General features: G+C 39.9%; 1 long non-coding RNA gene across 1 annotated transcript; it reads right to left on the bottom strand.

Moving 5' to 3' along the window:
- Nucleotides 1-7,772: 7,772 nt before the first annotated feature.
- LOC309876014 lies at nucleotides 7,773-8,434 on the bottom strand. The gene is made up of 3 exons (XR_014317107.1): nucleotides 8,335-8,434; nucleotides 7,954-8,089; nucleotides 7,773-7,804 (listed from the first exon to the last, which is right to left on the bottom strand). It is a non-coding gene; the product is annotated as an uncharacterized lncRNA (long non-coding RNA).
- Nucleotides 8,435-13,190: the final 4,756 nt, after the last annotated feature.

Genomic DNA, 13,190 nt, shown 5'->3' with positions numbered 1-13,190 from the left:
AAAAAAGCATCTCAGACTCCCTGGTGGCCCAGGCTCTGCAGAGCTCAACCTGGTTCTCCCAGAACATTCTGAAGTTTGGCTCTGGAGATGGCCTTGTCCATCCCAATCATCCCTTACACTGATGGGTGGTATCACTAGGGCCTCGCAGAAGTGCTCCCAGCTAACAGCAAGATCCCAATGCATCTGGAACCTGTACCACTACCCATGGTCACCAGCCCTAGCACCCATGTGCATTTGCAACGGGAAATGCTGCTGAAAGGCAACCTTAAACAACCTGAAGATTGCAAGTCACTGTTTTCAAACCAAGCAAAGCTTCTGTACCTGGCATTTTTTTTCCAAGAGAGCAGCTTCACAGGTCCAAAGGTCAAGCAACACAGCGAATCGATCCACAGAGGCATGTGCCCAGCCAAGGATTTTGCTGCCACCATACTTGCCACAAGTTACATTGCCTAAGAAAAAACATAAGTAGGAAACAAGCAGATGACAATATTAGAGGGATTTCCATATGCCTAAAGTCCCAGGGCTTGTGATAATTATTTTTATTTATAGTCGGGGATTATGGTTTTTTATTGCCAGGGAACCTAAGGTCAGAAAAAGAGGAAAAGATTTCAAGTCCCATAAGCTTTGGAGGGCCCCAGAGTATTCTATGAGGCAAACAAGTGGACCAGGCATTTGGTTTAACACATCTCATCTATCATCTTTTAACAAGGTGTAAAGGCAAGGACTGGAGTTCAAAGAGACCCACATCAAGAAACAAAGACAGAGAAAGCACAATAAAACTACTGGAGGAAAGAAAAGAGATACATAACTCTTCACAGCATCAAATCATGTTGGGATAATCTTCTCCTCCCCTTCACTCTCAAATCAAAGAAAATCAGCACAGACTGATCAAAGATAAATTTTACAAAGAGATATACCAGGTGCCATGGTTTGGGCTGGGACAGAGTTAATTTTCTTTGTAGAGGCTCATATGATTCTGTGCTTTGGATTTGTGATGAAAAGAGAGGTGATAACAGGGGGATGTTCCAGTTGCTGCAGAGCAGTGCTCGCACAGAGCTGAGGCCTCTCCTGCTCCTGGTGCTGCCCAGCCAGCGAGGAGGCTGGGGGTGCCCCAGGAACTGGGAGGGGACACGGCCAGGCTGCCCAAAGGGATGTCCCACACCGTGTGGTGCTGTGCTCAGCGATAGCAGATGGGCGAAAGGAGGAGGCAGGGGGGATGTTGGGGTGATGGTGTTTGTCTTCCCAAGGAGCCGTGCTGTGGGGTGAGCCCTGCTCTCCTGGAGGTGGCTGAGCCCCTGCCTGCCAATGGGAAGCAGCAAATGGATTCCTTGTTCTGCTGTGCTTGTGTGCAGTGAACCATCTTGGTCTCAAACCATGAGGTCTGGCATTTTTACCTCTCCAATTCTCACACCCATCCCACCTGGGGAGAGTGAGTGAATGGCCGCATGGGGCCAAGGCGCCTGACAGGGTTGAACCACAACGCTTGTGCAGAGTGCAGACCCAGAGGAGAGTTTTCTTTTCAGATAGTTTGCTATTAGAAAAGTCAGTCTTCATAACTTAAAAATTACTGTGAAGAAAGTAAAAGGATTGCTACAAATATTTCCGCATCAGCACCGCATTAGAAATCCTGAAGGAAAAATGATTTTGGTGTCTTGCTTTTCAAACAATCTAAATCATACCTAACTTTGACCCCCCCAAAAAAGATAATACAAGCAGAGTGAACCTGAGATTTTTAGAGTTTTGCAGAATTAAAAATTAGTCTTGGGATGAACTGAAGAGGCTTCACCAGCTACTCTTCAGTTCTAGACTTTTAAGAGCCCCATCTTTCAAAAGTTGCAAGAGAGTCATTTGAAGAGCATGGTTACTGAAGAAGTCAGCATTAGAAGCATTAGCGTCCATGGCAGTTGAGTTCCCTGCTTCTTCAGCATGTACTTTCTTTGTTCACCCACAGAAAAAGACCATAAGAAGGAAAGAGACCATAACAAGAGGTCCTAGCTTCCTAAGAAGCTAGGATGGGTTGTACATTACTAGAGGATAACAAAGTGACCTGAAAACATAGGAACTGCTATACCAGACTACCAGAGCACCCTACCTCGTTCAGTAGTCTCTCTCCTGTAATGACAGAATCACAGAATAGTTGAGGTTGGAAGGGATCTCTTTGGACCCTCTAGCCCACTCCCTGCCCCAAGCAAGGTCAGTTAGAGCGGGTTACCCAGGACAGCGTCCAGATGGGTTTTGAGTATCACCACAGATTTCACAACCTATCTTGGCAACTATAGTAGCGTTTGACCACTCGCACATTAAAATACATGAAATTCCATCTGAACACAAGAAAATGCGTTTTTAATTTGTGCCTATTGCCTCTTGTTCTGTCACTGGGCACCACTGAGAAGTCTTGCTCCCTCTTCTTCATTCCTTCCTATCAGTTTTTTATACACTTGATGAGATCCTTCCTGAACCTTCTCCAGGACAAACAGTCCCAACTGTCTCATACTCTCCTCATACAAAAAAAATGCTCCAGGAGAAGGCCCATACTGAGGACCTTCAGGGACTCCAAAAAAAAGTCCTAGCAGGTAGTTAGGCATTCACATTTGTAAGGAATAAGGGTTTGGGTCTTCTAAATCTTTGGCTATGACCTGTGTTGCATGCCCACACATTCAGTTTTGGGGAATCATACTAAAACTCCAAAAACATTATCCCATCCATATAGAATGTTATTCCAGTGACTCAAGAAATATTTTCTGCAATTCTCTGAATATCATAGATGTACGTGTCATTTATTACTGTTTTCTAATGGCCCTTCCCCCCCCCCCCCCCTCCCAGTTTTCTACAGTTTCTGGCTTCTTCCTCCTCACTGTTCTAGAAATATGGCCACTCTTTTTAGAAATCTGTAATCCAGTCTGCCTTATCTCAGTTCTGACTACAAAAAAAGCAACAGGAAAAAAAAAAAAAAAACTCTGCAAAAAAATTATTTTGCAGCTTCATTTTACAAACTGAGAAAAGTTCAAAGCGGTTGAAGGTAAAATTTAGTTTTGCAGAAAAGCAATCCAATACATTAATTGAAAGACATTCAGAAACAATTAACATTTTTCTTTGCTGACTTGCTCTATGCCTTGAAGATGTGCTTGCTCATTATATTACTTAAATACATCAGTAAATGTCCCTTCTGTGTTATTTTCCCCTCCAGGATGACTTTGATATCTATTACCCTGAATAAGTGCACAGCTTTGACATCAACAACATGTGACATGCAATTCCATGTGCTCAGTTAGATCTTTATATAACATTCATCACTTAACTAACTAGGAAGATAAAGAAAGGTCCTAAACATCCAGTCAGAACTTGGTCCTGTAGATATTCAAGAAGTCATAGGATCAGTCTACCTTGAAAACAGCAAACCAAATTATCACAAGTGTTTTGGACCTGTAGCTATCTTACTTTTATCTTTCTCAATGTACTGACTGGCCACAAGCAGCAGCTGGTTCTCAAGCTTCTTCAGGTCCTCTAAAGCCACATCATACATTATGTAAGCCCCTCTCTGGTCCTGTGTGTGAATATAGCCATCTTCACGAGTGTGGAAGTCATCATGGTTTTCCACCTCTGCAAACTCCATGAACTGAGCACTATGCACCTATGTGTGAAAAACAGCCAGAGACACAGAGATATAAACAGTCAGTTCTACACGGACTCCACTTCTGTATAATATGCAGATCTAACAGTGGACCAGGCCTAGTAACATGGTATTTTGTCATTAGCAAAGAACAAGAACAAAATGTTGCTGAAATATTTTTTTCCTGGTAACACCTACACTGTGATTTCATTTATACTATAATGGTGTAACACAAACTGTATGAGATTTCTGTTGTGTCTAGTTTTTCCTTCAGGCATGTAAGTCCACAAAAAGCACCAAGAAGGTATCAAAACTGGAAGATAAGCTCTCGACCTGGGGTACAACTTCTTCCACTTTATATAATTTAGCTCAAATTTGGCAAAAGAAGTCTTAAATTCTGCCATTCAAATATGAAGTCAACACATTTTGTAAAGCCTTCTTGGGTAATAACACTGGCAAGATTTGGAGATAAGCTCAAACACGAGAAGACTTTAGCACTAATTAATAGGAATGCCCATTGACTGATGTCCCAAATTGCTGTAAGGTCAGAAGTTGTTCAACAGAATAGTTTAAGAGTGAGTTGTTAAGTGAGCTGAAAAGCTTAAGGCTTTCCTAAAAAACATCAATGTTTTTAAAAGACAGTCATCTCTGTGTGCAATGAGTCACTACTAACTTGGTAACGCCCTGGGCAAGAATTCAGTTCTACCTCAGTAGAAGTGGCACATTAAGTTTCAGAATATTGTCTCTTCACTAAGAGTGCCACAAAGGCAATTACACACATCTGTCTTTAGGTGTATAATTACAGAAATTAATCTCCCAGTGTAAATAAACAGTATGTCTATAGCATTAGGAATCTTTAAAAATGGTTCTTCTTTTAAGAAGACAGCAAGTAAATATACGCTCTAGTTTTCCACTGTTTGTCTTTACTATTTCCTTGTTTGTAATGCACCTTTGTTCTCATTTTAGTGCCACACAATGGTGCACAATATATTGGCACTTCCTCCTTTCACTGGCTTTGCTAACATTTGCCTTTACAAAATCCCCAGTGCTACCCAAACTACCTGCTATCACCTGGATGTGTTAAAATTCTGTTTTAAGAATGGACAGAGAAAAGGAAGAGGTATTTGTTTTAGTCATGGCAAACTTAGCCAGTCAAAAGTAACTGTGCTGGGAAGTACAGCTTGCCAGCTTCATAGATCTATGTTGGATCAGGATTCACTCTTTACCATAAAGGTAATGAGGGAGCCCTGCAAAACATACACGTAATTTGAACATAATCTTGGATCAGCCTGGGCAGAGATTCCTTTCCTTTTTTTGATACACTGTTCTGCACTCTCTGTTCTTTCCTTGTTCTTCCAAATGGACTATTTGTTTCACCACTCTTAGTGACAGGCTGCAGAATTTGTTAAAGGTTAAATCAAAGCCCTTTGCAGAAGAATTAAATTTTACTTGGTTTAGGTAGCTAACTGAGCAAATACTAGTCCAACTTCCCCACAGAAGGTAGAGGGGTTTTCAACTGTGTTTTTAAATATCCTTATGGAGAACACTCATTGAAATGCCTACCCTTTCAACCTCTTGAATTTTTTCAATGATTCCTGCTCTGTACCATACCAAAAAATCTTGGTTAATGACAACTGCATTCTGCAGAAGGGGCATGTGACACAAAACTGGAGAGTTCTCACAGAACAACAAAAAGATTTTCTCCCTGCAGAGTTTGTTATGAGAGTCATGTTCAAAGATTACTATGCCTTTTTAAATACATCTTATTCCATAAAAACATTAATACCCAGCTGTACATCTGTAGAAACAAATCAAGCAACTGGATATTTATGTGAGATTTTTTGCCTGCAGATTTTGGTTTTCCTCCAGTAACTCTGCTCAGGTTTACTGGGGCTTAGCAAATCCCTTTTGGGTTATAAAATAACACTCATGCTCCTACATATATTTTATCTATTTTCTTCCAAGCTGAATCTCAGCAGGGGACAGAATGAGGTTTAATTTAATGTAATGCATTGTTTGTAAGGCCTTCTGTCATTGAAGCTAACATTGCTGATGACCTCCATCCCAAGCAGTCTGCTATTGAGGGTGCAAAACTGCTTCAGACTCAGTTTCAGACATATTTTGTGCTGAGCCATCACAATGGCTCAGATTACAATTTGAAAGGATTCATAACACAATTTTGGACATAGATTAGATGTTGAAAGTATTTAAAAAAGAGTGCCATACGGTCCTCATTTTATAGCTTACATCAGAGAGTGTGTTAGATAGGTCTCAATTAGTTTGCCAGGAAAATGGCTCTATTATTGTTTCAGTTCTTGAGAGACAGTCTGTGCAGTATATTAAAATTAAAAAAAAAAAAAAGAAAATCACATTAGAAACTATTGTTAAGGAAATACTGTTGTCCATGCTTTTAAATTCATTGCCAATTAAACTGTAATAGGATTAGTAAATATTTATCTAGGCTCTAGTTGAAGTTCAAGCATATATATCCATATCTATGTATTAGTCTAGGGGAAAGAGAGGCCATGGTGAAACAACGCCTCCCTCACTGCTAGGGGCTCTTTGAAGTATCTCACAGATAATCACCAGAACAGTGAGTGCTTAGATAGAAGGTCAGAATTGATCTTTGCATCATTTCTCCCACTTTGCAACAGGAAAAAGGGAATGAAAATAAAGATGGATTATGCACAGTTCTTCCAGAATCAGAAGAACAGTTTGTCAAAATGCCGGCGTCCAGGAAAACTAAATTCTCCACTGGAAAGAATAATTTTTTAATTACTTTTTCTGAACTGAAAATTTGGAGATGCTGGGCCAACCCATTCAATATTGATTAAATGGAAATTTTCTAGTTCCAAGTAGCTTTCCATTTAGGCAGTTTAAGAGGTTGGGTTTTTAAAGATGTTTAAAGGATAAAAGTGTTCATATTAGAAATAAAACTAAAGATACCTTAAAACTATCAGCAACTTCATCTCCTCCCCAAAGGTTTTATTTCTAAAGAGGTCTAGACTTTTATCATGTTTAGAGACAGGAAGGTTTTTTTGGGGGGGGGTTGGGTGGGGTTGTTTTTGTTTGTTTGTTAGTCTTAATGTAAGAAAAGTCTTAATGTAAGAAAAAATGTGGGCAGGAAACCTATTTCCTTTTTAGTTATAGCCACAATTCCTCCATGAAGTAGCAATGTGCTTGTTTCTATGCATTTCTACAGCAAAAACAAGCAAACAAGTCTTCAGTAAAGGGCTGAAGAAGTAAAGTGCTCTAGTGCTTCTTTAGGATTTTTATATGAGAATTTTAACTGAGTTTTAGGTAGCAGAGATTAAAAGAAATTTTACAGCTCAAAAGACAAGACATTTTATCACATCAAACCACTAATACCAGCATGATATATTCATTCTGCTTGGTATATTTTACAAAAAAACAGATGGGGAAACAAAAGCTTGATATAGCTTAGGAATTTAATTGAAATGATTTTTTCCAGTCTGTGAAGGTAAGTGTACTAATTTTATCAGTTCAACCACATACTCTCATCTAAGGTTCAAAACAAACCTTAAACTGTACCTACATCTAAATAAATCGTTTCCTTAGATCACAAAATGCCTCAGATTTCTCAGGAACATCTACTGTGTGAAAATCCCACACATAAAGGTCTTACTTCAAGCGAGTCAGCAGCGCTAGTCTGAGTTAATGGTTATCTGGCCAGTGTTACTCACACTGAAGTATTGCATGCCTGAAGTTTCTCATGGGTTTGTTACAGACTGCTGGCAGATATAGGTACAAAGTCCATAAACGCAAGACACATGGTTTTGAGGAACAAGTTACACCAAATCCCTCAGGTGACTCAGCAATTTATCGCAACACAGTTTGCATGGAAGTAGAAGGAGAGATTAGACACTTCTACTGAAGCACGTGCTTTGGGAGACTTAAGGCTAGGTCTGCAAACCTGAATGTCTACTTAGAGCTAGGTCCGCTAGGCTTAAGGCTAGGCTGACCACTCACCTTGTAGTCAGCTGGCGTGTAGTGAATATAGGGCTGAGAGCGCAAGCCACCAGAAACACCAGTGCCTCCTTTGGCAGCATTGACCCAGGAGGTGTCTTCTGCGCAGGGAATTAGATGACCAGCCTTGAAGGAGAGGCCTGAGGTACTGATGGTCAGGCTTCTCTCCACAGACCTGAAATAGTTCAGGATCCCCAGGCATACTCGCTGAAATGAACCAGAACAACATACAGTTGTGTTTGCATTTGGATGACAGCCCTCACTGTAAAAAAACAGCAACTCTGATCCATGCAGATTTTGAGGTTTGTTTTTTTTGTTGTTGTTGTTGTTTTTGTTTGTTTGTTTGTTTTTTTTACCTTTAGCTCTCGGAGCCTCAGGTGACGTAGGAGAAGAAAGGACAGGTAGGTTCCTCTTGTCACCACATGTTCCTTGTCAGCAATTGTTGATCCTTCTTCCAATCCTAGCAGCTGCAAGGTGCTCATATAACTATACCTTTTTCCAGACAGAAAAAATGTAATTATGTTTTTGCTACTCAAGGAGATTTCTAAACCTTTTTAAAGTAAAGACTTTTGCTATGTCTGTCGCTACCTCTGGGACTCACTGTCATGGAAACCTACAGTTTGGAATAATGAAAAAGAAGAGGATGGCGCTACTGCTTCCATCAGAGAAATATTGGCTGATATTTTTCTTCCTTCAGGTTTTATGAAATGCAAACATATATACAAGAAAATTTTTACCCTCTTTCACTCTTCTTTCTGCAGGATCCTGGGGGCTTACTGGAGCTGGTGTTTTCTACATCCTCCTCACCATGAGCCACAGCTGTGTGATCATCCTTAGTACTTAGTTCCTAGTTACAACACATACAGTTAAAGACTGCTTTGGTAAGTATGCTTATGTTTACCACTTGACAGCTTTATGCACAAGATTTATTAAAAAAAGGAAAGAAACTGCCATACAGGAACAAATTAATAATCCATCCAGCTGTGAAATTACAGTGGCATAGAAGTCGTCAATATTTGATTGCTCTCCAGTCCTTAGTGTTTTATCCTCATAAAATCCCTGGGCTGTATGAAAGAACTATCCCTATTTTAAAGACAAGACAGCAGCAAGGGTCAGATTAAGGAACTTGTCCAAAAAAGTTCAGAAAATCTGTTTCATCAAAACCTCAACCCAACTATGGTTAGTTACATGTTTGACCTACTAATCTGTCTTTTCCCTTCCAGTAAAAAGTGATTTCTGGGCTCCAGTAGACGATGGGCTGAGGTTGGGGCAAAATCATAGTGTGGCAACAAAGAAGTAACATCAGACGAGGCTGAGGAAAAGTTTTACTGTGATGTGTACACAACATCTCCACCACAGTCATATACTAAAAACCATAGTTAACATCCTGTAAAATTAAACACAATCTTTGTTGTTTGGTTTTCCCCCCTCACTCCTTTCCAGCACGCTCAACAACGCAGTATGAACAGTAGCAGAAGGGCAGCAAGCAGTACGTATAAGTACATACACTTGCTTTGTTATCAACTCCAAGGCTTTCTCACATGAATCAGGAGTTACTCCACCAACATCAGTGAAATTAAATTGGCATTAGTAACAGTGTAAATGAGAAGATTGCTATGAGTCACACAATATTTATTAATTGTGGAGCATTATGGGCAGTGATTTACTAGGCGTCATCCAATTAATTTCTGCAAATAATCAGGTAGACGTGAAAGATTTGTCCTCTTAACCCACTTCCCTATCCCAATTTATTTTACTACTTCATTTGAACTTGGATGGCATAAGTTGGAATACTTTTCAGTGTGCTAAGGATTTTATAATATTGATTCTGGCACTGTCTTTTTCTGGTTATCAAAAATCATATTAATATTCACAAATATTAATTCACAAATTGGTACTTTTAAAAAGGCACATGTACAAGCAACACAAATGAACTCCAGACTTGGTTGGCTGTTATATAAATTTGCAAGTTGACTTGATTATGTTGCCTCCAAAAATTCCTTCAAGCTAAACAAGTCATGAGAAACTGTCAAACACTGATACATTTTTTTTGTATAATCACTGCTATGATAGATTATCTGTTAACTGATTTTTCTATTCTTATCTTTCTCCCAACCATGACCATCCTCATTCATCCTGTTCCTGTTGATTCCAAACAATATCTAATTTCTTAAATTTTAGAAATACTAGGTCCTTCAATCACTATTATTAAAAGTAATGTGAGCTTAAATAGAATTATCGTATAGTTTTACGAATCAAAAGCAGTATTTTTGCATCTCTATTAAATATCATCAGTGTAATTATTTGAACTAAGCATGACATGAAGCATGTCCATTTAAAATTTCCACTTTAAAGCAATACAGAAACTGCCATTTTAAATATGCCAGTGAACTGACTAAGAAGCCTGATGCCATATATTTGAGTAAAAGTTGAATTTTGTTTTTAAAAGCACTGGGACCTACATAGTGCTTTTCTTGTGGCAGATCTGAGTTTAGCCTTGCTATACCATCATGACCAGGCTGATTTCAAAATTCTTTTTTTAATTAACCTAATGCTACTGAGATCAGTCATGTCCCTTGCAAAAGAACTCTTTCCCAGTCCAGTCATGGAGTCAGTGTACTTTTCAGGAGAGGTACAGTGCAAATTTATTTATTTTTTTATTTTATTAATCCTTATGTACTTTGCATTAGTCAACCTAATGTTTTGTTTTGTGTTTTTTTCTTTTTTTTTCCTGAAGTTTCATTAAGTAATCAAATATTTCCTGTATCCTGGGTTAAAGTCAACCTGAGGTAAGAAGAATTGCATGTTTTTACATGTGTGAGCTTTTCCTAACAAAAATATGTGTTTTTATTTTTATGCACAGGGTTGGTAGCAGACTTGGAGCAGATTCATCAGCAGGAAGGAGGGAATGGGGAGAGATTAAGTGATGTCTTTCTGCCTCTGCGGTCTTTCTGCCCTGCTTCTACATCACCCACTGCCCTGCTTGATCCTGACCACAAGCAGAGATGCAGGACCTTCTAATTGACACTGGGGCTGCATCTAGCTCCAGTAGCCGGGACTTTTCCTCTTAAAATAAACAAACAGTGGGCCAAGGAGATTCTTCAGCCCTTTCTTAATTTGCCCAGGGCCCACTGGTGCATGCGGCCTGACACTGGTATAGTGAGCCAAATGAAGCATTCGACTGGTGATACAGAAGATTCTGATATTTAAAAGTTCTGTATGTAATGCTTTTACTTTTGTTAAAGCAGCAGCTCTGAATGACTTTTGAATCAGAAGGGTGATAAAGAGGTAATCAAAGTCCATCAAAGGAATACCTTCTGATTCAGACGATTAATAACAGAGTTTGAGTATGCCATATAAGAAATGCCACACATTTCCCAGATACCCAAGAGGTAGACCCTACTTCTTATTCACTTCCCTGTCAGTTAGGCCATTTGTCTTTTTTTCCCCCCATCTCCAAAACTTGAAGATCTCTCACAACTTTTCTTACAGCTACTGAACCTCCTTAAGGCCATGCCCACAAATTCCACTTCCTCCTTGAAAAGAGGAACTTGTTCTCTTGCAGGTGTGAGAACAGGTCCCTACACAAAGCAGATATCTGCTTGTGAGATTCACAGGTGCTCAGCTGCTGGACGGCCTCCAGCAACTGCTGCACAGCCCCTAGTGAGCTCCAGGGAAGAGAGGGCATCATGTACATAGTTTGGACAAGCAACCATACATTGCAGCTGGGCAGATATTGTCTAGCAAGTAAAAGGAGACTAAATTTTGAAAAAGGGAGACTTATCAGTTAGAGGAGCCTCCTATTGGAACTGACGAATACTAGCTAGACACATTCATTGACTATTACTCATCTTTTCCTCTTCCAAGTACCTGTTGATGCTCAGAGAAGGCATAGACCTCCTTCCAGATATGATCGTAATTTGGCTGTCCTGAGGCATGAGAGGTGGCAGAACTTGACTGCGAAGCATGTGGTTTGAGCACCACTGCTGCATGATTCTGGAGACCCTCCAGCACCCTCTCCATGTCCGAGACCTTTCGACAAACCACATGAAACACAGAGGAAAGATTCACAAGGCAAACAAGTCAGCATGCCAGAAAGCGAGTCAGTCAATTCAGAGCATGTAGCGAGGGAGCACAGCATTGCCCACTACTGCTTCTCTATTTGGGAAAGTTGTCTGCTGCCCACTCTCTGGGGTGAAAATATAGAAATGGACTTGTCTGTCATTGCATACTGAAGGAATGCACCAGGCTGTAAAGGACACAGAAGCACTTTTTTTCTTACTGGGATTTGTGGAGGGGTGGGACTCCTGGGTAATTCTTTTGCTGTTACTCCTTATCCTTAAGAAGGTATATATATTTCTTGACCAAAACCAAAAATACAATATTTGCTGAGCAAATTACCATGGGAGAAGCAAAGAAAAGGATTCTTTTTTCATTGTCTCAGTGAGCTGAAAAGCCATTTTTTACTTTTGTTAGTGGTGATGACGGCTTTTGCCCAAGCTTTCCAGAGAAATTATACGCTGTGGCAAGATCTGAAAGAATGGTTTCTTTGTGAAATATCTGGCGTGGTGAAAGGGTCTGAAAACAGGAGTCATAAAAGAAAGCTTACTTTAGTCCTAAATTAAAGAAAAAAAGCTACAGTAAATACCTAATCTTGTACTGCCAAAAACACGTTAAATAAAACCTGTCATGGTACAAAAGGTAATTTCTGAAAAATATATCTAATCTTGCAGGATTTTTTCATCACTTGTTTCAAATATATAATTTGAAGAACATTGTCATGCCTTAGCAAAGAAATGAGAGGCAGTAATCTCGCCATCTGATTGCCAGATCAGTTGTGTATTCTGAGGTATTTATACAGACCCAATCCTATAGTACTAGCTCACCATCTTAAGTGTATTAATTCTCCTCATCCTTTAAGAGGCAGAGAACAACTGTTATACCAGTTTTACAAATGAGGATGCCAGACACATGAAAATGTCACAGGAAAAATGTGATAAGACTCCAGAAAGCCCTGCAGTCCCTCCATGCAGTTGCAGCAGGTGTGAATGAGCAGAGCTTATTGGGTACACACAAGTCAGCCCTTCAGCCGTACAGGCGTAAATATGATTTAATTAGGACAAATGAATATTACTCTTTACAGTTGAAAGTGATTTGCAAGACAATGATGTGAAGTGTTACAGGTCCCTAAAACCCATTGTGGATGCAAAGCAGGCCTGATCTGTGAATGTGCTGGAGGGCAGGCAGCGTAGATGGAACTGGGCTGGCCTGCAGGACATATCCAAAATGGCCAGAAATGGCAATATATCACCAGAATCAAGAGAACCTGTGAAGCTTGGTTACCTCTCTGTGAGTCACAAGCAGTCTGTGTTGTGCCTTACCAAGTTTTAGACTTGTGCTTCACTATAGGAGCATCTCCCTTGTCTTTTGACCACAGGCCTGAACCCTGGTCAAATGAAAAAGAAAAAAAAAAAGAAAAAGAAAACAAAAACAAGCTGTTCTGAGCAATTCCTCTGACACTTTTGACACAAATTCTGGGGCTGACTTGACCTGACTTAGGTGAACTTCAGAGCTTTTGAATATTTATGCAAGT

Source organism: Aythya marila, assembly GCF_965140915.1.
Source record: "Aythya marila genome assembly, chromosome: 3".
Classification (NCBI taxonomy): Eukaryota; Metazoa; Chordata; class Aves; order Anseriformes; family Anatidae; genus Aythya; species Aythya marila.
Note: the sequence above shows the minus strand (reverse complement) of the source record. Positions and strands in the feature narration are given on the sequence as shown.